Below are 25,345 nucleotides of genomic sequence, written 5' to 3' on the forward strand. Positions count from 1 at the left end.
GAGAACTGACTTTACCTCATTTCAACCATGAGCAAACTATAGATTCTTTGTTGTGTTTCTTAAACATATTCCCAAACAAGTCTTGCTCAGAGGAAAAAAAAAGTGGTATTGTGAATTTGATATATTTATTTGCTCTCTTAGATTCTTTTAAAAAGTTAGTACACTTAGAACTCGGCAGGTTCACATATTATATTTAGTTGTTATGTCTTGTGTTTCCAGTTTTTTTTTTCATATATAGGTTTATTTTTCTTCCATTTGATTTGCAATTGATTTACTAAGAAAAGTCCTTTCAGGGTATTTCACATTGTGGATCTTGGTGATGTGTATTCATATGATGTCATCATATTCCTCAGACCCTGGTATTCATGCAAATTGACCAGACTCAAGTTTGATTTTTTTCCAAGAATATTTTATTCATGGTTTTGTGTACTTTCTGTTGTATCACATCTGGAAGAACATCTTGCTAAGTTGTCTCTTTCTTTGTTATGCCAAAATTGATCAATTTTTGTTAGGTTATGCCAACCAGATCTTTCCCTTATAAAGTTCCTCATCAGTTTTTTGCCTAACAATTTTAGTAGCTCTTTATGATCACCACCTAAATCAGCTATTGCATTGAAGATTTCAAAATCGAGATAGTTCAATTCTGTAATTGCCTTTTCTTTTATTAGCTGGAATTCTTGTATAAAGATTCAATGGCTTTCCTACATTACTTCTGGTTGCCTTGAAGTGCCCTTTGTCAGGAGAGACATAGAAATGCTTGATTCTTCCTTTATCATTTTTCAAAATAATGAGCTGATTCCTTAAGGCACCTTCTAAATGAGTATTACAAATAAATGATTCTTAATTTTAATACATCTAATATGTTGCAGGTATTCTGTTGTTATTTCTTTCCAAATTGTTCAAACTGGAAATCTCTATGTCTCTGACTGCACAGTGAGAGCTTCAGGTTAGCTCCTTCTCGGGGCTTTCTGGGGCAGCAAGATACTCCATGCTCACTTTTTCCTTCCCCTAGATCTTCAGGATTCTTTCTGTGGAGAATGGTATTTAGGACCCCCAGTCTGGTTGATGAGCATTGTTTCTAGACGTTTACGGTGTTAAAAGTTAAATCCTTGAGTTTGTATTTCTAATACAAGTGTGGTTACAGAATTTTTACTTATTCAGTTTATATTTTTTTCCTTTTTATCACATAATCTTGGCTTCTAAATGAGAAATTATTTACTTTATCTTATAATATTATATCAAAGAAAATATCTTAATACTATTATTATGATCACTTCAAAGACTTTCTTATATTTCTTTTGTCCTAGGATATATTCCACTAAGGAAATACAACAAATTGCTATTTAAAATTCACTTTGGTAGAGGGAAGGAAACAGGGGGAGGGAGGAGGGAAGGAAAAACAGAATTACTGGGGACTGAATTAGAGCAAATTTTATTCCATGCTTGTATATTATGTATAACTAAAATGAACTAATAAAAAATAAATAAAAGTCATTTTGAAATAATCCTTCTTTGGGTACTTAAGGCACCGACTCAAAAATAGTTAGGTTTATTATTTTCTTTTAACTTTCTCATTTTAGAGATTGTTTTTTAAGTTTTGATTTTTTTGAATGATCTACATTTATTTCCAGAATAAAATCTACAAGATTTTTAAAAAATCTAACATTCACCCCTACCCTCTTCTCCAATTTCTACTGACATAAAAGGAAACATTGGTTTTAGTTTTTGGTTTATTTTGGCATTTTGAAAATAAGCAAGTGTGTGTGTGTGTGTACATGCGCATAAGCCTGTATGCGTACGTATACACGTGCATGAGTTTGTAGTGTCCCTCTTAGCCATGAGATGGGATAGTATACATATACTTAACTCATTGTTTTTCTCATTTAACAATATATTTGAGACCATAGCTGCATAGTGCTCATTTTAATAGCATGATCTTAGCTTATTTAAATTACCCACAATTGATGGGCATTTGGATTCTTCTTAGTTTTGATTTGCTATTGCACAACTGCTACAATAAACAGCTTTCATCACCAATTTAAACTATATTTGACTAATTTTTTGATTAAAACATTTAGACTATTTGAGATTTTTCCTTTCATAAACAAAAATGTTGGAAACATTCTTGCACATGCAACTTTGGTTATCTTAAGAGTATTTTATTTGTGCTATATACATAATACAAAGCTAATCAATTTAAAGGCATTCTGGACTTACTGATTAAGCTGAATGAGTCTTGAAAAATATCAGGAAAATACATTCATATTTTTAGAAAACATGCACATATCAATATATTAATAAATTTCAAGACCAACAAAGTGAAGATGCTTTTCTACCACATAGGTCTGTGTTTATATTTTGATTAAAGGAAAGTTCCTTTCAACAGAAGGTTTTCCAAGTAAATGCTGAACAAAATCAGAGGATGAGAATAAAAGAAGAAGGTGCTACCATACTCAAATTAGTCAAACAGACCGCAAAAGTTAATTGAGAGCTCGCTATGTAGCAAACTTCTGGTCTAGGATCTGGGTATAGTTTTTCATATGGCATCCTTTTCACAAGGAACTTATTTTCTAGTGGGAAGACATATGGGGGAAGACTCATTCCATAAACACATGTAGAGACATATACAAGTTGAGTATATCTTCTCTGAACTTCTTGGGCCAGAAGTGTTAAGTTTCAGATTCTTTTGGATTTTGGAATATTTGTATATATATAATGATGTATCTTGGGGGGTGGGACACAGTTTAAATATGAAATTCATCTATTCTTCATATATACATTATACATATCACCCCAAATAACATTATACTATACCTTATTAATATGGTGCATGAAACAGTTTCATAGGGTGGAATTTTCATGGGGGTGGTCTCATTGCACTTGGAAAAAGTTTCAGATTTTGGAGCATTTTAGATTTAAGATTAAGGAAGCACAACCTGAAATGCATTTTAGGAAACTAATCAAGTTTGGAAAAAAATCATTGGGAAGGGAAAGGGGGTTGGATTCATTGTCCAAGTGGAATATTTAACTTTAGATAGAAATGTGGGTTGATGGTTTGGGGATGGGGAAATATTACTGCATCTGATTTCCCCAGTGGGCATGCAGTGGTGGTGAGGGGCTACCCAGAGATTGAAGCAATTGACTTGGGGAATAGAAAAAGAGTTACCAAGGGAATATAGTTAATATTATCTTTGGTACTTTATTTATGAGATGTTATTTAACATAAAATGTCTTTCAACACCCTCTGCTAAAGAAATTTTGCTACTTATGATCTGGCCCTAGGACTAAGAACACTAAACTGATCAAAACAAGAATTAATCCTAGACTTGATTGGAAAGCCTTAGATTGCAATGCTAGATTGCCATGTCACCTCTGACCTGGACATAGAATGGACTTGAACAATCTGCTTCCTGTTCCTAGGCATTCTGAATTAGAAAACTAAGATAATGAGGCAATTAGAAGAAGCCAGTGCAGAAATTGAAAGAGTGCAGTCAGAGGTGCCAGTATATAAAGATGGGGCCATGACCAGCTAAAGTAGGAGGAAGCTAAAACTGTCTTCCAGAAAGAACAGAATGGTATGTAGAAAGAGGGAGAGAGGGGAGGTCAGTGGGACAGGATTCTTATAGCTGTCTCATTTCGTGAAACATTGCAGCCTCCTCCAATCAGCACATTTCCTTTGAGCAAGTCACATGTACATTCTCTCCTCTTTGCTAATTGCACACTAATTTTTGTCTAGGAATATTCTTCTTCCCAAGGCCTGTGAACTTTGGATGGAGTTGACTCATGTGTCACTCCATTCTTGGAATGCATCCATTTTTGGTCCATTATCACTTTCTTAACCACAGTAATTAGTTCAAGGAAGGCTATCTAATGTAATCTGAGTCAATAAAATTCAATTGAGGGGGGATTTGTTGGAACATTTGAGAAAGAGACCATTAGTTGTAATTTTTGAGAAGATATAATAATAGCTATTTTGCCACCATGAGAAGAGAGCTAAGAATTGAATCAAACAAAGATAAAAGCAGTAATGATGGAGAAAGCAAGTCCAAATCAGGATGCTCTTGTCTGACCCCCTGAACTTGCTTAGGCCTGATGCTAAAGGATACAAACTAAACAGAGTATGGAAAGTATAGGTCTCATATAGAATCTTAAGAAACACAGTTGCTCTTGATTAGAAAAATAATGTATGAGTGGCAATGATAGAGATCTATATTCTGAATCCAAAAAATAAAATTGATGCAAATTGAACTGGAACCTTATCTCTGAACTTCTTCTTTTCATGAATTTTTTAGCATTTCAGATTTTCTGTATCTTCCAGTTGCCTCCAAAATACTCCTGCTGATTCTTTTGTTTTCCTCCAGAGTCTTTTGTTTTCCTCTTTGTTGACAAAGAGATGAGAAGATCAAAGTTATTCCTTGGCTTCTGAAGCTTTATCCCTATAACTGCAGATATAAAATCCTCTGCCTCCTCACCTAATGGCGTTGAGTAGTTTACTTCTCCACTTACTGCACCTTTCTTATTTGCAAAGAAGGAGACCCCAGAGGTGACCTCTAAGGCAAGAACAGAAATCATGTGATGCTCCTGCTCCCATCTGCACTACCCACCCAGTCCAGCCTAACCTAGGAATCGCTCTGCCTGTGTGTTGTCTTAGAAAACTCTCATGTTTGTCTTATCTGCTTTGAGATTTCTCAAAGCTCTGAATTCTGTGATACCTTGATGAATATCTCAACATCTTTACCTTCATGTCCTTAGAAATCAGCTTCTACTCATGGATAATTGGTAGCAATCAGAAAAGAAATTTAATCTGAAGACTTTAAAGTTTTGTCTCAAAGCTTAATATCAGGGAACGGGTTTTATAAATTCTGACAGGTTCTACCATTAAGTATTGTTGAAATAAGGAAATGATGCCATTCAGTAAATAGTTTGCCAAATATTCTTTTCTTAAGGACCTTACAATTTGAAACAAGGACTAGAGTGACTGCACAACTGACTCAGTCTTAAAATACAAGTCAACTATGGCTGCTCTTAATACTGAAATGTAACCCAAACCAGCAACTTCTATTCCCTCATGACGATTCCCATAGCCACCAGTCTGGTCCAGGCCCTTATTACTTTGTGCCTAGAGCATTGCCAAAGGCTATAATTTGCCTTTCTTATTAATTTGTTTCGCTTGCTTCACCACACACAACAACACAGTACAACACAAATGCTCAGACTGGCTTTGCCTGGTCAATAAATAGGTTGTCACAGCATCTCTCTGGTAGAAACCCAAGCTCCATGTGTCATCTCCATGAACTTCTGTGACTTGGTCCATGCCCTGCTTTCAATGTCTCTATATGAGCTTTCTGCTTAGATCATTAAATCCTACAGTCAGAAGGTATTTATGGGGTAGGGTAGTTATTCGGTAGTAGGTTCTGTGCTATGATTGGATATGCCATCTGAGTAATACCAGGGCTTGTTGTCCCGGAACTAATATTCAACTGGAGAAGCCAGACAAGTAAACAGATAAGATACACTGGAATGAGTGGTTCCACAGTGGGGACCCCAAGACAGTGACAACTCACCCAGTTCTAGAGACCAGAACTAGGGCTCTCTTGAAAAGATGGCACCACCACTTGAGCCATTGGCACTACTTACATGAAACACTGTTCATTTGCCAGGCTCAAATGCAGTATGTGAAATCCTTCCTCCAACACTGAGTTAGTACACGTGGTCTCCCCTCCTGCTTCTGAGCTACTCTAGAATTAATTAAGTAATGTGTTTATTCATTCCTTCAACAAATATATATATATTTTTGTACAAGTACAATATATATATATATATATATATAAGTACAATATATATATATATACAAGTACAATATATATATATATATATTGTACTTGGGGGATATTTTCTATGTTTCTGCAACCTCTCTCCCCACCATAACACCCCCCCTGCTTTTTTTTTGGTGATTATGGAGTGTTATCTCTTAATATCAGGCAGGTAAACAAAGTTCTAGTTTCTTATAGCATATGTAGTTTATCAAGAGCATGAACATATCCTGCTTCCCTAATCAGAAGACACCTCTGATGGCCATGTAAAAGCACTGGACCAACTCTGAAGGATTTGGAGGTGAGGAGAATATACATAATATTTCCTATTATGAACCAAGTCTAGTCCCTAAGACCCAGTAGTGAATTGTTAAGTCCCTGCACTCTGAAACTTACATTCAGATATAATGAGGCAGTAAATATCAAATAAACAAAGTATATTATGTGTTCGGTGGTAGTATATCCTCTGGAGAAGAATAAAACAGGGTAAGTAATAGCAGGCAATGCTATTATGGATAGGGAGAAGGTTCAGGTGACATTTGACCAGAAATGCAAGAAGTGTGGAGGGCTAAAAGAAAAATTTCCAAGCTGAGGGAACATCAAGTGCAGAGATCATGAGACCAAGAGAGTGTTCGGGGTCATAAGCGTAGTGCTGACTGGGTATCACTCACTTGATTTCTCATGGGATATCACCTTGGTTCACTACTGACCTTTCATGTGGGTTTGAGCTGTTCCTCCTAAAAATGTTTTCAGGTAATTGAAGCCAAGGACTGTAATTTCACTGTCTCCAAGATGTTGTTGCCATTCTCCTCACCTACAAATCCCTCAGAGTTAGTCCAGTGCTTTTACAAGGCCTTCAGAGGTGTCTGTTGATTAGAGAAGAAGGATATGTTCACGCTCTTGACATAAAGAACTTTCTTTACCTGCCTGGTATTAAGACATAACACTCCATAACCACCAAGAAAAAAGGGTTTGTGGTTGGGGGAGAGGTTGCAGAAACACAGAAAATATTCTCAGAGCACTAATTTCAGGAGCCTGAAGGTCTATTTTTTTTTTTTTTTGGCAAGAATGAACATTTTTTTGAACTGTGTTTCTGCAGATTTCAATGTAGTAGGGGTTCCTGGAAACAAGATGGGATAGATGCCTCCAAAAAAAAAGTGATTTAGTGAATTGCAGTCTGTGGGTTGATTAAGTATTGATCAGAGCCCAGCCTTGGTCTGAAACAGCCTCAGAACTACCTTGTGAATAGGCCATAAAGCAACAGAATTATCACTGATTTAACTGGCAGTCTCATTGGGAATGCTGTGAAATCCTTAAGAATAAGTTCAGAAAGTTTGAAAATTTGCTTAAATGCTAAACTTTTTAAAGATTGACACTCCAAACATCACTAAGGTAAATAAAATTTTAACTAATGAACAAATGGCTTTGAAAATACTAGATTCACTGTTATTGAGGCTTGGGAGGTATCTGACTCAGATTTCATGGGGACTTCTTTAGGATAAGTGTAGGATGCAAATTTTTAGTTGCCAAATTTGAATAGATATCATTGTAGAGCAGCAGTGTAGTCTATGGACTATCCCTGGGGATCCTGTGACAACAAATGATTTTCCTAATGGTGCTAAGATGTTATTCTCTATTTACAGTGTAACATCTGTACTGATGGTACAAAGAAAGCAAGGTGGATAAAAAGGCTGGTGTTGGAACAGGAATGGGGGCAGCACTAGCTGCTGAGTGCTTCATGGTCATGTGCTTACTGTAAGAAAAAGGTGCAAGTCTTACTTAACCCATGAAGTTCCAAGTTTTCAGTTCTTCAATATTTCAGTGAAATTGATATAAGTGCATTAAAGTGGGTTGAAAATCATAATCTAGAACTTATATATTTCCTTTACATATATTTTCATATATGACATAAACAAAAACTCTTCAGGATCCTCAGTCATTTTTGGAACGTAAAGTGTCCTGAGCTCAAAATATGTGAGAATTAGTGCTGTACGGGATTAATAATTAATATATTATGAATATCTCTGTATTGTTTTGATTCTTCAGAGAAACAGAACCAATATGTTGTGTATATGTGTGTATACACACATAAAAATACATATATACACACAAAAACATATGTGTATATATACATATATATATAAGTTCTATGAAATATATAAGAATATAATAAAATAGTTTATAAGTAACAAATAGATATGTATTTATACATATTTTACACATATATGTAAAATATAAAATACATTTATGTATGTAAAGATATATTAAATAAATAAGGAATTGACTCATGCAGGTATGGGAGCCAAGACATCCCAAGATCTGCAGTCAGCAGGCTAGAGACCCAGAAGAGCTGAAGAGCTGATGGTATAAATTTGAGTTTGAGTCCGAGGCTAAAGGCTGGAGAAGACCAATGTCCCAGCTAGAAGACAGGTAGAGAAAGAATTCTCTTACTCTGTCTTTTTTCTATTCAGGCCTTCAACAGATTAAATGAGGCCCACCAACATTAAAGAGGGTAATTTGCTTTACTTAATCTGCTGATTCAAATGTTAGTTTCATTCAGAAACAGCCTCACAGATAAAAAATGATGTTTGGCTTTATGTCTGGGTGTTCAAGTTGACCCATAAAATTAACCATCACAAGCAGCCAAACAAAACGAGTTCACTTTCCCTTGTTCCCATGAATGAATAATAAATAAGAGGAATCCTTTTATGTATGGATAAATGGTTAGGTAGCTTCTTTTTCCTTGCTTCAGACCTGGGGATTATGAGGTTAATTGCAAGATTAGTTTATATGAAAGATACCTGTAAGTTTGTATTCCCATTTATTCTTTCTTACCTCTTCTTTCCCATTCCTTCTACCCGCAAAGCAACTCTTGTGATGTTTTCTGAGTATCCTTTCTTTCTCTTCTGGTATATGTACTTGTAAAACATGCATATGGTTTTATGTTGCATATATTTCAATTTACATAAATAGTATTGTGATATATAGAATTTCCCCATTTTTCATCTTAGCGTTGTTAAGATCTATCTTCATTACATCTTGCTAATAAGAAAGACTGTAAAGACAACTCACTTGATTGATGTGCATTTTTCTCATCACACTTATGCAGCTAGGGATTTGATGGTAGCATTAGAACAGTTTACTTTTTAATATGACAAATATGAAAAAACATCTTTAAGCTATAAAATTTATACCGCCTACTTCAAAATTACTTTACCATTTCTTCTCAAAGCTCATGTCATCATACAGCTTTTATCGGTGGTCTCTGTGTGCTGCATAGGTTTTTGCACTGTGAAAGTTTCCAAGAAACAAGAGCCAGATTACGGGGCCTCAGAAACCTTGCCTTTACAGTCGGGATCATGGGCAAATTGCTTAATTCAAGTCACAATCTTATTCTGTAAAGTAGGGTTAAAAATAGCACCTCCTTCACAGCACTGACATGAGGATTCAAATGAATTTATATTGAAAAATGCCTGGCACATAGGAAGTATTACACTGGTGTTTGTGAAATGAAATGAAGGAACAGAACCTGCCATTTGAGAACATTGACTTGTTCCTGGAAACCAGAGCCTACTTTTTCCCTCAAGAGCACTTCTTCCCTTCATCTTCCTGAGAAAATGTTTCGATACTAAAGTGTCACAATGGTGATGGATAGAAATAGTAGCATTTTACTCTGTTATTTTAAGATCTTCATAGTTACTTAGAATGTTTTTAAATTTTATATTAAATATCCTAATTGTTAGAATTCTCTGTATATGAATCAGGAATAGAGATTCACAGGTCCAAAAGAATCGTGTGCTATGTAGACTAAGAAAATAAAAGGATTGTGCATTACACATCAAATATAGAAAGTGGTCAAACTCCTCAGGCCCCAAAGTCATTTCCTTTCTTTCCATCAAGACATTTGCAACTTCCATGTTCCCTCCTGGCCACAGAAAATGGAAATTCCCGGTGCCAAGATCTGTGAAGTCAGAGCCACTACAATGGCATTCAGGTGCTTTCCATTACTGAGTAATTCCTGGCACGAGGTGTTACATTTTCATCTGCTTTTATTCTCTTCACTGATGACAATGTCATTCTGGAAGCCCTAACTAGATATCAGAAAAAGATGAGCATTTTGGCGTTTGAAGTATTTCAAATAGAAAAACCAACTGTGGACTATACTTCCTAATTTGAAAATCAAGTTAAATTTAATTGTTTCAGACTGTTTTCCATTAAAGAGGTTGCTAACTTCCTTCCTAAGAGTGCTTACAATCACTTTTCAGGTTGGGTGCTCTGGGATAAAGCCAGATTAACTCGGAGCTGTGAATTTTACAAATACTCTCGTTTAACATATAATCGATTTAAATAGAACTATTCTACAAAAATGCAAACATGGTAATTGGTGCAATTTTATTTTCTGTATGAAACAGCATACAAAACTATACTAGCTTTGACTTTCTGGATCTTCACAGCCAGAAGTCTTGTAGAATAATCACTGAAGTTCAAATTAAAGCCCCAGATGGAAATACAAACAGGGGCCACCACTGTGCCTTTGTCATGCTTCGAAGCTTAGTTCTGGACAGAAATGTGTTTCTGGTTAAAATGTAATCATTTCCAATTCCTTCTGATCACTGGGTCATATTTGAAAGAAACAGCCTGAGGACTACAATTGCTTTTAATTACCACTGACTGTTGATTGGAATCATCATTTCCTTCCTATATATTTGTATTTTTGCAGAACCAACAAAAATAAAGATATGGCCTCTTTATACTTTAAATATCTTTTGGGAAAGATCTTTATTAGACATTACCCTTTATGGATTAGAGCATCTTTTTCAGAACTGGATTTTTGAAATTTTCCTCACCAGGGATCACAGAAAGAACAAGGTCAGTTTAACATCTTCCAATGGTCAAACTTTTTTTTTTTTTTAATTAGGTCTTGTTCTTTTTTATTTAGTCAAGTTCAAGGGGGTTTGTCTGCTTCTCCAATTAAAGAATTTAAAACTGAGATTCCTTGAACAAGGTTTTATTCTTTATCCCCCCCCCAACACACACACACACACTCTCTTACTTCCCCATACCTTTTTTAAAATGAATACACCAAGAATATCAAGATGGAAAAGCAAAAAATGAAAACAGCTCTAAAACTTCATGCAATACTTTGAAATTTTACATTAGTTTTGATCTTCATATGTTAATGGATTGTAATAAATAATGACTGTTTCTCTCCTAAGCTGGGACCCGGAAAAGTAGTGGAAAACCCAACAGGAAAGAGTGGTATCCAAGACCCACTCAAAACAGGAAATAAGTGAAAAAGGCAAAGATGGCACGTGGCCTCTCGAGATTTATTCTCCTGGGTCTTATTTCTGTAAAGTCCATGTAACTACGTACTTATCCTTTCTGATGTGTTCCTGATTATTTCAAGAATTTGTTACAAATTAGAGAAAAATATCTTAAAAATTTGATTCTACTGTAAAAATACATGAGCTCCAAAATGAATCTTGTATTTAGGCTTCTCCAGGGGCCTTTGGCAATAAAGAGAGGAAATTTGTGTCTGTGTCTCATAAGGCAATATATTTAATCCATTCACAAAATGTTAGTTAACAGCATTAATTACAGAGTCAGATATAACTAAATGGTTCAAATCCACCTAATTCCTCAACTACTCTGTGCTTCAATGTTCTTACCTGATAAGTGGCTAAATTATAGTTCCTCCCTCAAAGAGTTCTGAGGAGAATTAAATAAGAGTAAATGAAGTGTTTGGCACAGTACTCAAAACATAGTACCGAATAACGATTATTGCTTTTATGCTTGGGTCATGGCAATACACACAAGAAAGAAGGCTCTGCCTTCAGGAATATTAACATGAAAGGTTAAATATACTGTAAATTGAACTCTGATTTAGTAAGTCCAGTAAAATCTTTAGAGTAGGATGTAAGAAATTGGTAAGGGTAGAGAGGATTTGAACTGGAACATAAATGAAACCAGGGATTCAGAAATTGAGAAAGGAGGTGTGGTTCATTCCAAATATGAGCAGTAGAGAGAAAACTTTCATGTGCTTGGGACTTGGGAGATTTCTCTAGACGAATAAATATATTTCTGATGGCTCCTTCTCCCTCTTGTCTGGGGTAGTTTCTTCACATGCACATATTGATTAGTACAGAGCTCAAAGTCTCCAATGAACCCTCTGCAGATCTCTGAAGTTCATTCTCTCCGCCCCACACCCCCCACCCTTTCTCCACCTCTCTTTTCTCTGGTGTTCTGCTCCATAAATTCTGCATTTTAAACACAGTGGAGACTACCATGCCATGTCTGTTCTGTCCTTGCTCTGTGCCCTGGATGCTATGTTTAGGCAATGAGCTAGCACAGCCTTAGGTCACATCTCCTTTGTATTCCTTTTTTGGGGGATTCCAATCTTGTGGAATCTGTTGCCTAATGTCCAAACACTTTTTTAAAAATATATATTTTATATATTTATTTATATATTTCTAAAGTAAAGGAAATTAGTTCTCTGTGAATACATTCTGACCAAAAGCTGAGGTTTCCCAGCTGTTTGTTTTCTATAAGAAGGCACCATGTCTATTTTACATCACAGACTCCAAGGATTTTAGAGTTCAGGGGACTCCTAGAGGTCACCTAATCTAAGTCAGTACCAGTCTCTAGTAAAGTGATCCTCATGGATAACCAGATGCATACAAAAATACGACTTCATGCCACACAGGAGGATGTTTTAGTCTAGCTGTGTTTCTAACAAGTCACACCCCAACCATTAAGACAGAATTATCAGTAAAGGCATTAGAGTAAAAAATTCCTGGGCATTGCCACCAGTTAATTTGTCTTTGGGAGGTGCTAGTGATTATTTAGGCAACAAAACTTCTAAAGCATTTCGAAATGGAAAATAAATCACAATTTTGTCTTGCTGGCTGTTGGTTTCCATTTCTATCCGATGTTTGTACTGCTAGACTCCTTTCCCATTCCAGGTATCATTTAAGCATAGATGCCTTTAGGTTTTGACTTGCTATTTTTCCCCTTTACAGAGGCTGTTATGGTTTAGATGTGGTGTCCCCCAAAAGCTCATTTGTGAGACAATGCAAGAAGATTTGGAGGAGAAATGATTGGTGATAGCCTTAACCTAACCAGTGAATTAATCCCTGATGAGATTAACTGGGTAGTAGCTGGAGGCAGATGGGGTGTGGCTCTAGGAAGTGGTTCACTGGGGCTTGGCTTTGGAGTATATATTTTGTATCTGGAGAGTAGAGTGCCTTTCTCTCTTTTTCTCTCTCTCTCCTTTCTGATCACTGTGTGAGCTGCTTCCCTCTACCACACTCTTCTACCATGATGTTCAGCCTCATCTTGAGCCCAAGGAATGGAACTGACTGTCTATGGATTGAGACCTCTTAAACTCTAAGCCTCCAAATAAACTTTCCTCCTCTACAGTTGTTCTGGTCAGATCTTTTAGTCAGCAGCAAAAGAGCTGGCTAAAACAGAGGCCCTGGTGACGTTTTATTGATGGTTATCTGCCTTTTATCTTCTTGAAATCAACTTCAGTTTGGTTTAAAGTGTACCTGAATCTAAAATTCCTTCACTGCTGTCCTCACTGCTCATCACCCTACCTCTTCAAGGTATTGCTGTCTTTAATATCAACATCTTTGAGGGTTTCAAAGCAGTCCACTGAGGTAGAAACTTGAAACTCATTACAAATGCTGTCACTGAAGGGACCTTAGACTCAGGAAAGCCATGCTTTTTCTTTTTCTACCATAGAAAACACCACAACGTAAATATATTTCTATTGCAATCCCACTTCTGAGTTATAAATGAAAGATATGGTTAAAGGCCTTAGTAGTAGTGTGTATGTTTTCCATCATTAAAAGTATATATACAGGGGTTGGGGTTGTGGCTCAGTGGCAGAGTGCTTGCCTAGCATGTGTGAGGCACTGGGTTCAATTCTCAGCACCACATATATATAAACAAAATAAAGGTCCAATGACAACTAAAAAAATTTAACAAATTAAAAAAATATGTATAACAATAGTTTAAGATGGTCCCAAAGAATTCTAGTAGGTTTAACAGGTCCCATCCCTACCTCTCCTTTCCAATATGTATGTTTTAGAGTGAGTTATTATCAAATTATTTAAAAAAGAAAAAAATTAAAACTTTGGAGCAATAATTCTATACATGTTTTTTTTTCCTATTTCCAAATCCTCCACCCCTTTTAAATGACATTATTTCTATTACTCAGACTATTAAGAGACTTTCAATTAAACTGTTTATTTGCCGCGACCCCTCGCCAGCAAGGAGGACACGACACAGGATTCTTCTCTCAGCAGTTTATTCAGGCCTTTAATTATGTGTCTCTGGAAGCTTCTCCTCCTCCTCCTCCTACTACTACTACTACTACTGCTACTTCTACTTCTACTTCTTCTTCTACCCCCTCACCCGAGCGCCCCAGCCTTGATAAAGCACATCAAGCCCCAATGCACAACTGCCACGTGGATCTTTCTCATAGGGTGTTTTACAGCTACGTGCCAACTCTCCCCAAACAAGGAGTTGTTTATCACAGGCCACATCGCTTATCAGGCCATCTTGTAATGGCGGCCACAGTTCACAGAAACGGCTCACCACATTTATTAACCCTTTGTTATATTTTATAGAGAAAAACTTTTTTTTTTCTGTACCAGGAATAGAACTCAGGGGCACTTAACCACTGGGCCACATCCCCAGTCCAGTTGTTCAGGGCCTCAATAAGTTCCTGAGGCTGGTGTTGAACTGACAATCTACTACCTCAGCTTCCCCAGCCACTGGGATTACAGACATGTACCACCATGCCCAGCAGAACAACTACAACTATTTTGAAAATAAAATTTCAAACAAAATTTACACCTAACACCATGGACTCGTGTGTTTTTTGAGAACAAGACACTATGTACAGCTAATTGTGTTTCAGCACCAGTGACTCAATCCTATCAACATCCCTTTTAAATCCAAACACAAAGTTGTTTAAAGGAGTCTCACAGTGTCTCTGATTGTCTTCAAGTACCATGCAGGGTGCTGAAATATCATTGAATATGCTAACCCATATATATGTATGATGAGCATATGTTTTGCAGACTGCTTATTTATATGTTAAAATCAGAAATGCAAGTGGACCTATAACTGTAGAATTTTCAAAAAAGCCGCAAGAGGTTATGTTATAGCATGGGAGACTGCCCACATCCTTTAACACTGCCCGTGCTTGAGGATGACGATTAAATTCCTGTCACTTGAAATGCAATAAAAAGACACGTCTCCTACCAGAGGGTCTGGAGCAGGAAGAATAAAACTTAACTTGCCTTCTATCTTCAAATTTGATATTATATAGTGAATAAGTACTCCATCTTTTCAATGGGAACTTTCAGGCCAACTATTTGATTCTGTCATTTCTTTGCTATGTCTGTCTGTTTCTCTCTCTCTCCCCTCCCTCTATCCCTCTCTGTCTTCCTGTTTCCCACACTCCACCCTCCTCACACACACCACCCCCTCCCTCCTTCTCCCTCCTTCCCAGCCTTCAATATGCTTGTTTTGGTTTCCCCGTGTCCTTCTTAAATGAATTGTCAGCAAGATCCAGTCTCAATTACTTCCCACCTGAGCTCTGTGGTGACTCTGTTCCTCTCTAGCACGTGTCATCACAAAAACCTGTAACAGCTACTGAAGTCTATTTTCATCTTTGATCATTATATCAGCAGTCTTTGGATGGCCTACTGGTCTAACTATACTACACGGATGTAGATAAAGTATACGCCCCCGAAGCCACTGTGAAATTTTCATGAAAGTGTTCCAGGAGGCAGATACAATGTCCAGGTTAATGGTGCCAGAACAAAGCTGTGATTTACGTTTCTGTTTTTAAATATACCACCAAACAACTTGGTGCAACTATCACATAAATTAGATGCGTGTCTGCATTCAAATACTGGGGAAATAAAGGTGTTCTAATTTTTTTTAAGAGTCTAAAAGTTATGATTTTTTTTGTTGACAAAATATACGTTTATTTAACTAAAACCAAACACAAGAAGAGTTCCTGAAGTTATAAATGATGTGTTTCATTGTATTTTACAGACAATATTGCACCATCAATGTTGTATTGGCTTTTCATCACTGTGAAAAAACATCTGAAGACAGTAAACTAAAGAAAGAAAAATTAATTTCTGGCTCACTGTTTCAGAAGTTTTAGTCCAAGTTTGCTTGACTGTATTGCTTTTGGGTCTGAGGTAAGGCAGAATATCACAGCAGTAGGAGCTGTGGCAGAAAAGATGATTTAACTTACTGTAACAATAAAAATAATTAATTTTTTTAAATAGAGGGATGGGGGGAGGGAGATATGGGAGAAAGGAAGGTGCCTGGGACATAAAGAACCCTTCAAAACACGACTCAACACCTCCACTCCTAAAGTTTTCCTCACCTCTCAATAGCACTATAGTCAACACATGGATCTTTGTGGGACATTCCAGATCCAAACTATAATAAAGGTCAGCTCAAGATACAGAGAAGTATTTGATAACACAACCAAGATTAAAACTCTTTGTTGAGGTTTCTTGTTCTAGCAGTCAGAGCTCAGTGTATGATTCCATAGGTTAGCACAGGAAATGGGTAAGAAAAAGTGCAGGATTGGACTGTCACAAAACAGAACAAAGAGCTCAAAGTTGAAATTGAAGTTAATGGATCTTCAAGGGGGTCATCAGATCTTGGGGTGGCAGGGGCCAATGGGTAGCAAAGGAGAGATGCGGGGGGCTGCTGTGATAGATGGGAGAGTGAAAGCAGCAATCAGAACCATCCAGCTCTTGCAGAAGTAGGGTATGGGCTCATGGTGTTCCTACAAGCGACATCTAGGAACATCTTTTAAATCCTCACTAGATATGAATAAGCAGAGGAGCTCTAGGCTGAGTGACTAAGTCTGACTGACTCACTGGAGGCCTCTGGATTTGCAGTTTAATCTTTGTTTGCTCTATGGAGGAAGAGCAGGGAGTAGATTGGCAGAAGATCAGTAAGAACAGTTATTTCATTGAATCACATTTTCAGAAGCTTCTTGGGAGCATCTTTAACCGGTCAGGAAGATCTGGAGGCATAAGTGGATGAAGTAGGTGAGGATCCAGAGCAGGTCCGAGGGGATAAGGGTGCTGGCTGCAGACTCGTGGGAGACTCTGTCTATGATGGCACTTGAAGGTCCTGTTGGCTCCAGCTCTGGCTCCCATTACACCAAGAACTTCTGAAGCCAAGTTCTACAATCGCCCATTGAGGACCTGCGTAAGAACTCGGTCACCTCCTTGTCATTTTCCCACATTTCTTTCATCCAGTTGGACCCAGAATACATCTCTCTCCACCTTCTGTTGTAGAGCCACATCTGTCCACTGAAGCCCAACTGCCAGGCGCTGTTGAATTTATGCTGACAACACATTCTGCCCTCCAGGGTGTGCAGACCCCTGGCCATTGTCATTTTCTGCTTTAATGTCAGCCAGTTTCAGCGCCATTTTCTGCTCTTCCCAGGTGATTGTGGCACTCACTTTATCTCCCAGGGCACTCAAGGATTTGACCTTGTCCAGGCCACGGTCATAGGAGAGAAAATTGTTCTGGTCCACCTGGCCTTGGACTGTACACTATTGCTGTCCAGGTGCTGGCTTAGAATTGACGGTGAAGTCATAGCAAAGAGAGTGTGTGTGTCTGCCCGTGACGCCCCAAGAAAGTCTAGGGTCGGGAGACCTGCCTCCTGGCGCCAAGATTTAAAGCCTGAGGCCCCTCCACTCCTGCACCCAGCGTCCTCCTCTCCCTCTGCTGCCCCTGGCAGAGATACCAGTGGCCGGGTCTACAATATTTTTAATCTGGATCCTCCTCCAGGTATAGATATCAAGATGGGTTTAAATGGATGAGGATTTAATTAGAGAAATGCCTGTGAGAGAAAAGGAAAAGGGAGCCAAAGAAAGCTGAGCCTTCTGACCACAATGTAAGTGCAATGAATGAGAAGAGGGAAGGAAGGTTGGTTGGAAGTACCCTAAATTACATGTGATCTAAGAAAGGCTTGGCAGGACCTACAAGGAGTCCTCGAGCCAAAGCTACCTGCCAGAGGACTTCCATGTCTCCCAGGAATGGGCATCTTGGAATTCCTTCTGTATTCAGTCCTGTCCTAGGAGCAACCCATGGGAGCAAGGCATGATGCAAACACAGAGATGGGTTTCATGGGATGTCAGTTGAAGCCTTATTGAGTCCTCTGTTGTGGAGATCTGTGAGGCACGTTCCTATGCCGACTGAAATTACTTTCTTAAAATATCAAGTACAGGTCAGGATTCAGGAATTAATTTCATATAAAATATCCCAATGCATCTAATTACAATTTCTTTATAATAGGATTTTATTACTTCAAAGATTTGACCCAAAATAATCAGCAAAATAGAGGCCTCCAAACAATATACCTCACATTTGAAATTTTGTTGTCAGAGTCCCAGGGTCCCAAAGTGATTTCATTTACACCTTGAATCTGATTATGTTTGTCTGCTTAGGCTAAATAAACAAATAAAAATAAAATTCAAGAAAAAGAATCACATTTGGCTACACTCATTTTCTTCTATGGTCAAAGAAAGCCAACAGCTTTAGCAGCAGAGGACATCATTTTTGCTGGAACTAAACTCTAGTAGGAATTTATGACTTGCCTCCCTATATGAAGAACATTCAGAACCAATGGATCATCTCCAGATATACAGTTTACGAAGGTGGGATGTACAGTATAAGAAAGTTATCCTTAATGGTAGAGAACTCAATTAAACTGAAACTCAAGGAATTTCTGTGCTTATCTTCAATAATACGTGACTCAAAAACCTACCTTCCAATATTATAAATAACACTGAGATAGAAATCAAAGACTTCAGAAAAGAATATAGTGAACTTGATCATTACCCTAGGCTACCCTTTCTCAGTTTCTAATATTGTAGGGAATCTTTCTCCAATCCTTGATACTGATCAGTTCACCAAAGAATTTGCAATTAGCATTTCCTATAGTATTTCTATCACTTACAGTCTAGGGCATGTTAGAAATATAGAAAACTTTTACATTTTATTTATTAAAATGTTACTTTAGTGAATTTTAGAAAAAAAATAACTAGCCCATTGAAACTATGAGTTCACAGATAAGGTTAAATTTTAAAAATCAAGAAAAATACTAATAGTACACTGGTAAGCAGAGGTGGCATAAATCATGTAGTAAAGAAGGTGTGGTAGATTAGTTATTGGCCCCAAAGATGGCCACATGCTAACCCTGGGACCCATGAGTGTCATCCCATACAGAAGGGAGGGTACAAATATAACCAAGTAGAGGATCTGGAGATGAGGAGGCTATCTTGGATGATGTACATGAGTCCAAAGATGAAATTCAAGGGTGTTTATAAAAGGGATTCTGGAGGGTTAAAGACAGAGTATTAGGAGATGTCATGAGGGGAGGAAGAGGTTGGAGTGATACAAAGGAGGAAGGCTTCTGTTCTCTAGAAGCTGAAAGAGACAAGGAATAGTTTCTCCCCTGAAGCTGTTAGAAAGGACCAGCCTTGCAGACAGCCTGATTTTAGCGCCATAAGATCTATTTCAATCTATTGCCTTTCAGACTCCAGATTTACAAAAAGATGGGAAATGTAGTTCAAGAAGGTGATTCTTGCATTGATAATAAATATCTCTTGTTTGATGCCACTTAATTTATGGCAATTTAATGCAGCATAAATAGGGAACTACACAGATGCTAATCAAATGATGGACATTCATGAAGCATTAGTTTAGCAAATGTCTGAATGCAGGCATTTATATTATGGATCACGATAGTAGTCTTAAGTTGTAGGTGCAGAGTTTGGCGTAATTTATGTATTCCTTATGCAAGATATATTTTTGTAAGTTGTTCATTATTCTGGAATATACTTACACCTGCATCTGGAGACTTGAAATCACTTGTGTAATTTAATGTCAATAATTATAATTAATGACACTTATTGAGCCTTAAACAGGCCAGTCATTGTTTAAAGAACTTTATATGTATTATGAATCTTATGAGGTGGCTTCTGTTCTAGTCTGTTTTACAATGGAGAGGTGAAATAACTTACACAAGATCTCCAATGGAGGAGGCAGCTTCGATCCTATAGATCAGTTTCTGTTTGGTACCTGAGTTCTCAAACATTCTTAAGGAATCCTGCACGATCTTTTCCAGTTTCTTTGCTAAACTTGGGCTTTAGTTCCTTTTAATGATATACTTTTTTTTATACTTTGTTCCTTAAGTTTTCACACCTAGTTACAGAGGCTGATGTAAAATAAGACTGAAATAGTTCTGCCTTCCTCTGCCATCTGGTAATGTTGACCCATCAGAAATATCCAGTACACTGTTAGTTCTCAATGATGTTAAAACCATATTTACTAAGATTATGCCTGCTAGTAATTTCTCATCAGAAAGCTACCTCAAATATGAAATGATATCAAGTAAGATGCTTTTTAACAACACTAAACAATAATCAGGGAAGAAATAAAAATGTACCACCTTATTAAAATGCCATTACTTCTTTGCAGGAATTTATTCTGTGGTTTTGCTTTTTGCCTTTTATTTTTGGAAAAATGATGAAGGCTTTCTCTCTCACTATAGAATCTTGGAGAAGGCACTCAGGTGTTTGGGGCCTTAGATCCTTCTCCTGCAAAATTGGGTTGGACTAGAAGAACTTTAAGACTTCTTTCAGTTCTTAAATTCAGTGACTCTGAAATATATACTTATTTATTTGTAGAAAATAACCCAACAGAACTCTGCTTGTTAATATAACAGGGGACCTGATTTGCCAGGAAACATCCCAGTCATCTCTAACACACGTGCCTCTCAAGTTAGACTTCAGGGTAAGGCGAAGAGGTTATTTGTTACTAACCTCATGGGCTACTTCTAAAACGTGTTCCTTTTCAATGAGAGGCATCATTTTGTTCATTGTGGGAGTTTGGATAGTCTGCCTTGTTCCTGTGAACTTTCTACCTTTGATAAAAATGAAAAACTGAGTTCCCATTTATTATTTTAACTTATTCTTCTACTACGGCTCTCCAAATACTGCCTGCTTCAACCAGATCGGTTAATATATGGCATCCTTTAGGGAGCAGACTTAGAAATAATGTCACAGATGCCTGCATTACACATGTGCTGGTGTCCATGACCTCCCCCAATTTTCCAGAGACTGTCCTAATTTTAACACCAAAAATCCTCATAACCTAGGAACCCCTCAGTCCTGGAAATATCAGGATAATGGCTGCTCTTAGGTCTTTCTAAATTCTATGGCTTGAAATAAGTCAATTTTCTACAATAATTTAAGTATTCTCTATCTACACTACCTAACACAGGAGGCAAGTGTAGCTACTGGATACACAAAGTGTGAACAATGTAATTGAGGAACTGAATTTTCAACTTGAGATGAAATTTAAGTAGATACATGTGGCAAATGAGTACCTTGTGGGCAGCACAGCTCTAGAGGATGTTATGAAATTGATCCCTATTGAGTGTCTTGTGCAGCATCCCAAAGGAAAGCGGACTGGAAAGTTATGTGACTGCATGCCTCTATAGTATTCAGCCCACAGCTTTAGGTCCTGGGTCCATTATTTTATTGCCAAGGCAAGACATTGAGGTCATCTAAGAATATTAATAAGAGTCATCTTCATCACACTCCCCAGGTCAAAGAATAGAATCAGTCATTTAAGCTGAATTTCAATAAGCAGGTAATCAAATCAACATGAAAAGACTTGCAGTAGTTAATGCTTTGTGGTTTTGCTGCTGAGCCATAAGCAGCTGTGGATTCTGGATTTATATAGAAGAAGACCTTTTTGAGCCAGCCCTGGGATACACTGTAGTCAGGGCTATTATACCAATTCGTACCAAACTAGAAGGACTGATTTAAAATTTTCCCCTTTAAGAGAAACTCAGGGAACTGAAGTTTTCTTTATTATATCAAAGGGAGCAGTCAGCAGAGAGAAAAACACAACACTACATCCTAAAGGAGAAAGAGAATTTTCTTGAATTGCAGAATGTTGACACCATACGTCTGTCCAACTTCAAAGCTGTTGGTTATAAATCTTGCAGATAACTGATCATCCCAAATCCACAAAGGCAAAAGTTGAAAGAGAAGTTGGAACATCAGACAAGGCAAAGAAACTGCACAGCCCCTGAAGGAGTTGAAGCCAGTTACAGTGTGACATATATCATGAAGTTTCTGTAGGACTTGGCTGTCCATTTAAATGCTAATGTACAATCCTGGCATATCCTAGGAATTAAAGTGCTGAAGCAAGCAGCAGTGCTGGAAATTTCAGAAGATTGTTGAATATTCAGTACCCATGTGCTAAAGAGCTCAGGTAGACTTTCAAATGTCAGAGAACAAACCACAGCTCTCACTTCTGTGTGCACTGCTATGAATTCTTTGGCAATGTGCCATTTTTAAAAGAAAGGATGAGTGAAGTTTTGAGTTTCCAAGTGATTTTTTATTAAGTTGACCTGACAAGCAAAACAAGAGGTCATCGCCTGCAATTCATACAGAGGGCATTGATTAAAAAGCAAATTCGGAAGTTCTTCCTGGTTATTTTCTCCAAAGTTTCAATTATCTGCAGTTGCAAGAACTGAAAATTGTCAGGCATTTAAGAATTCGAAGATTTTGCCTCATGTTCTTACTCTGTATTTATATAGTACATCAAAGCCATATTAATATGATATCACTGAGCCAGCAATGAGCAGGTATTTGAAAGGTAGTAAGAACTGTTATTGAAATTGGTGCCTTGAGGGATGGAAGTAGCTACCCAAAGGCTGAGAATGAGTTTCCAGAAGGTCAGTCAGTACACAGCAAACTTTAATTGCCATATAGATAATTGCTACCATGTCCAGAAAAACAGTCTTAGTATCCTTCAACGCATATATAAAAATTATCTTCCGTGTGTCAGGCATTCAGGTAGGTGCTAGGGAAATAATAGTAATAATAATGATAACCATTCACATACTGATTGCCTTATGAATGGTACCGTGTAAATGCTTTACCTACATAGGCTCATTTAATCCTATAAGGATGTGTTTCTATAAGGTTATAAAATCTCTACTGAGGTAGGTATTTATAGATGGGGAAACCAAGGCAGAGAAATTATGTAACTTCAAAATGGTAATACAGTTTGTAAATGATGGAAATGGGAAGACCTTGGTCCCAAAAGTGTGCTCTCCAAACTACTGTACAACTTTGTGCCTTTATCCCACATTCTACTGACGTTCTTAACAATCCTCTTTGGTTTTTTAAAATATTTTTTTAGATGTGTAGACTTTTATTTTATTCATTTATTTATATGTGGTGCTGAGAATCAAACCCAGTGCCTCACATATGCTAGGCAAGCGCTCTACCACTGAGCCACAGTCTCAGTCCCAACAATCCTCTTTTAAAAAATTTCAAGCCTAGGAGCTGAGGCTGTGGCTTAGTGGTAGAGCACTTGCCTAGCACATGTGAGACACTGGTGTTTGATCTTCAGCACCACATAAAAACAAGAAAATAAAGGTCTAAAAAATTTTGCAAGCCTATCTCTCACTAGATTATAAGCACCTTGAGGTTTTCCTCCTGGTGTGGTGACTTGTCCTTAATGATTCACAAAATCTATATGCTGTGCGGTGTAAAAGCAAAGGTTTAGAAACAAGAGGAAGCTGATTTGGTAACTCAGGTTAACTACTTCTGTAAGACATGAACTCCATTTCTTCATGTGCAAAATGGGAATAATGGAGTTATTGTGAGAATTAAATGAGATGATGCTAATGAAGTTTTTTAGCACCGAACCTGACACAGAACAGGCCTGCAATAAGTTGTTACTTTTTGAGTGAATTATTTTAAACCATTGTTAAGAACTACCTCTTTAAGCTAGAAGTAAAATTAAACATATAGAGCCATAAAAGACCTAAAAGGGTTTAGGTCAAACCCTAGAGCTGAGGACAGGGAGGTCCAGTCACACTAGAACTCTAATATCCACTCGGGTCTCTGTTGACATTAAAGAGAGGGAGAGATCCTCCCTCCCTGATTCCCTCACACCCTGTCCTCTTTCTATAATTTATTCATTTATTTAGTTCATTTTTCATTAACCATCTGCTATAGTGTCTTTGATACAGACCAAGAAAGTTGTGTGCTTCCACTTTTGCTGCAAGTTCTGCTATAGCAGTGGTTCTCAAAATGAAGACCCTGGGCCAGCAGTAGCAGCATCCCTTGCTGTGATGGTTCATTGGTTGTGTCAACTTGACTGGACCACAGGGTGCCCAGACATTTGGCCAAATGTCATTCCAAGTGCATCTGAGAGGTTGTGTTTGCATGAGATTAGCATGAATGAGAAAAGCCAGGGCATCTTCCCCGATGAAGATGGGCCCCATCCAGATACCTGAAGACTGACTAGAACAAAATGCTGAGGGATTACTCCTGCCTGACTGCTTGAACTGGACATGCCTCTTTTTCCTGCTTCCAGACTGACACTACAAAGGCAGGTAGCACCTCTTCCTAAGTCTCACACATGCCAGCCTTAAGAGCACAGCTTATACCATTGTCTATACTCGTTCTGAGGACTTTGAACTTGAGCTGGACTACACCATATGCTCTTCTAGGTCTTCAGTTTGCTGACTGCAAAACTTGGGACATCTCAGCCTCCAAAATCATTTGAGCCATTTCCTTATAACAAATCTCTTTGGTACAATCTGTATCTATATCTTTATATCTCCTATAACTGTTTCTCTAAAGAACCCTAATACACTTGGAAACTCAGTTCAAATTTCCCCTGAGAGTGAGGCCCAGAAATCTGTGCTGTAACAAGCCTCCAGATGATTCTGAGGCCCACTAAGGCCTGAGAGCTACTATATATGAGAAACATGTCCTTGATTGACATCATCAGGGAGGAATGCGGTACTTTAACATCAACAGTTACACTCCCGAGTCCCAGTTTATTTTTGGATATCACAAATGAATGTTGTCACCTTGAACTAGCCCATTTTGCCAGCACACCTTTCCTACAGTAATAAGCATAAGGCACCAGTTGTGCGATGTCTTAATGAGCTTAGCGCATGTAAATATGAAAGTAAATATGCTGGATATTTGTTATTGTTGCTTAATATATTCTAAAGACTGGCTAAACAGGTAAGAAAGCTCTCCTCACACTCCTCAAGGATTCTTATTACCTTACTTTTGGTATGTGATGGGCCTTATCTAAGGACAGCTAGCCACAGGGACAATGAGACATTTTATACTGCCTGTACTTCACAGAGGCTACAGAGTGCTCTCTGTTACCTCCTAGGGTACCCTGTTTTATTCCTTCCCAAGGACTGAACATATGCAGGTCTGCTTTCCAAGTCTCAAGCTCTGTGGGGATTCACATTCTGTGGTTCCTCCAGGTCCACACTGTTGCCAGGGTTGTGCATGATTTCTGAATTTGTGGTGTATGTTTGCTATTTTCATCAAAAGTCAGATCAGTAATGAAAACCATAAGGTTTTTTTTTTTCCTCAAAGCAAAGCATCCAAAAAGAGGGTCATTTCTTTCCT

At 37.7% G+C, this 25,345-nt stretch overlaps 1 protein-coding gene across 12 annotated transcripts in view; it reads left to right on the top strand.

Moving 5' to 3' along the window:
* Positions 1-25,345, top strand: part of Lmntd1 (lamin tail domain containing 1) — a 395,781-nt gene that overhangs the window by 226,703 nt on the left and 143,733 nt on the right. For 2 of the 12 annotated variants that reach the window (XM_078015045.1, XM_078015051.1), the window contains one exon: positions 15,888-16,039. The exons of the other annotated variants lie outside the window; for them this stretch is intronic. The gene's annotated coding sequence lies outside the window, so the exon portion shown is untranslated. The remainder of the gene's footprint in view (positions 1-15,887; positions 16,040-25,345) is intronic. 12 annotated transcript variants of the gene reach the window in all.

Source organism: Ictidomys tridecemlineatus, chromosome 6 (genome assembly GCF_052094955.1).
Source record: "Ictidomys tridecemlineatus isolate mIctTri1 chromosome 6, mIctTri1.hap1, whole genome shotgun sequence".
Lineage (NCBI taxonomy): Eukaryota > Metazoa > Chordata > Mammalia > Rodentia > Sciuridae > Ictidomys > Ictidomys tridecemlineatus.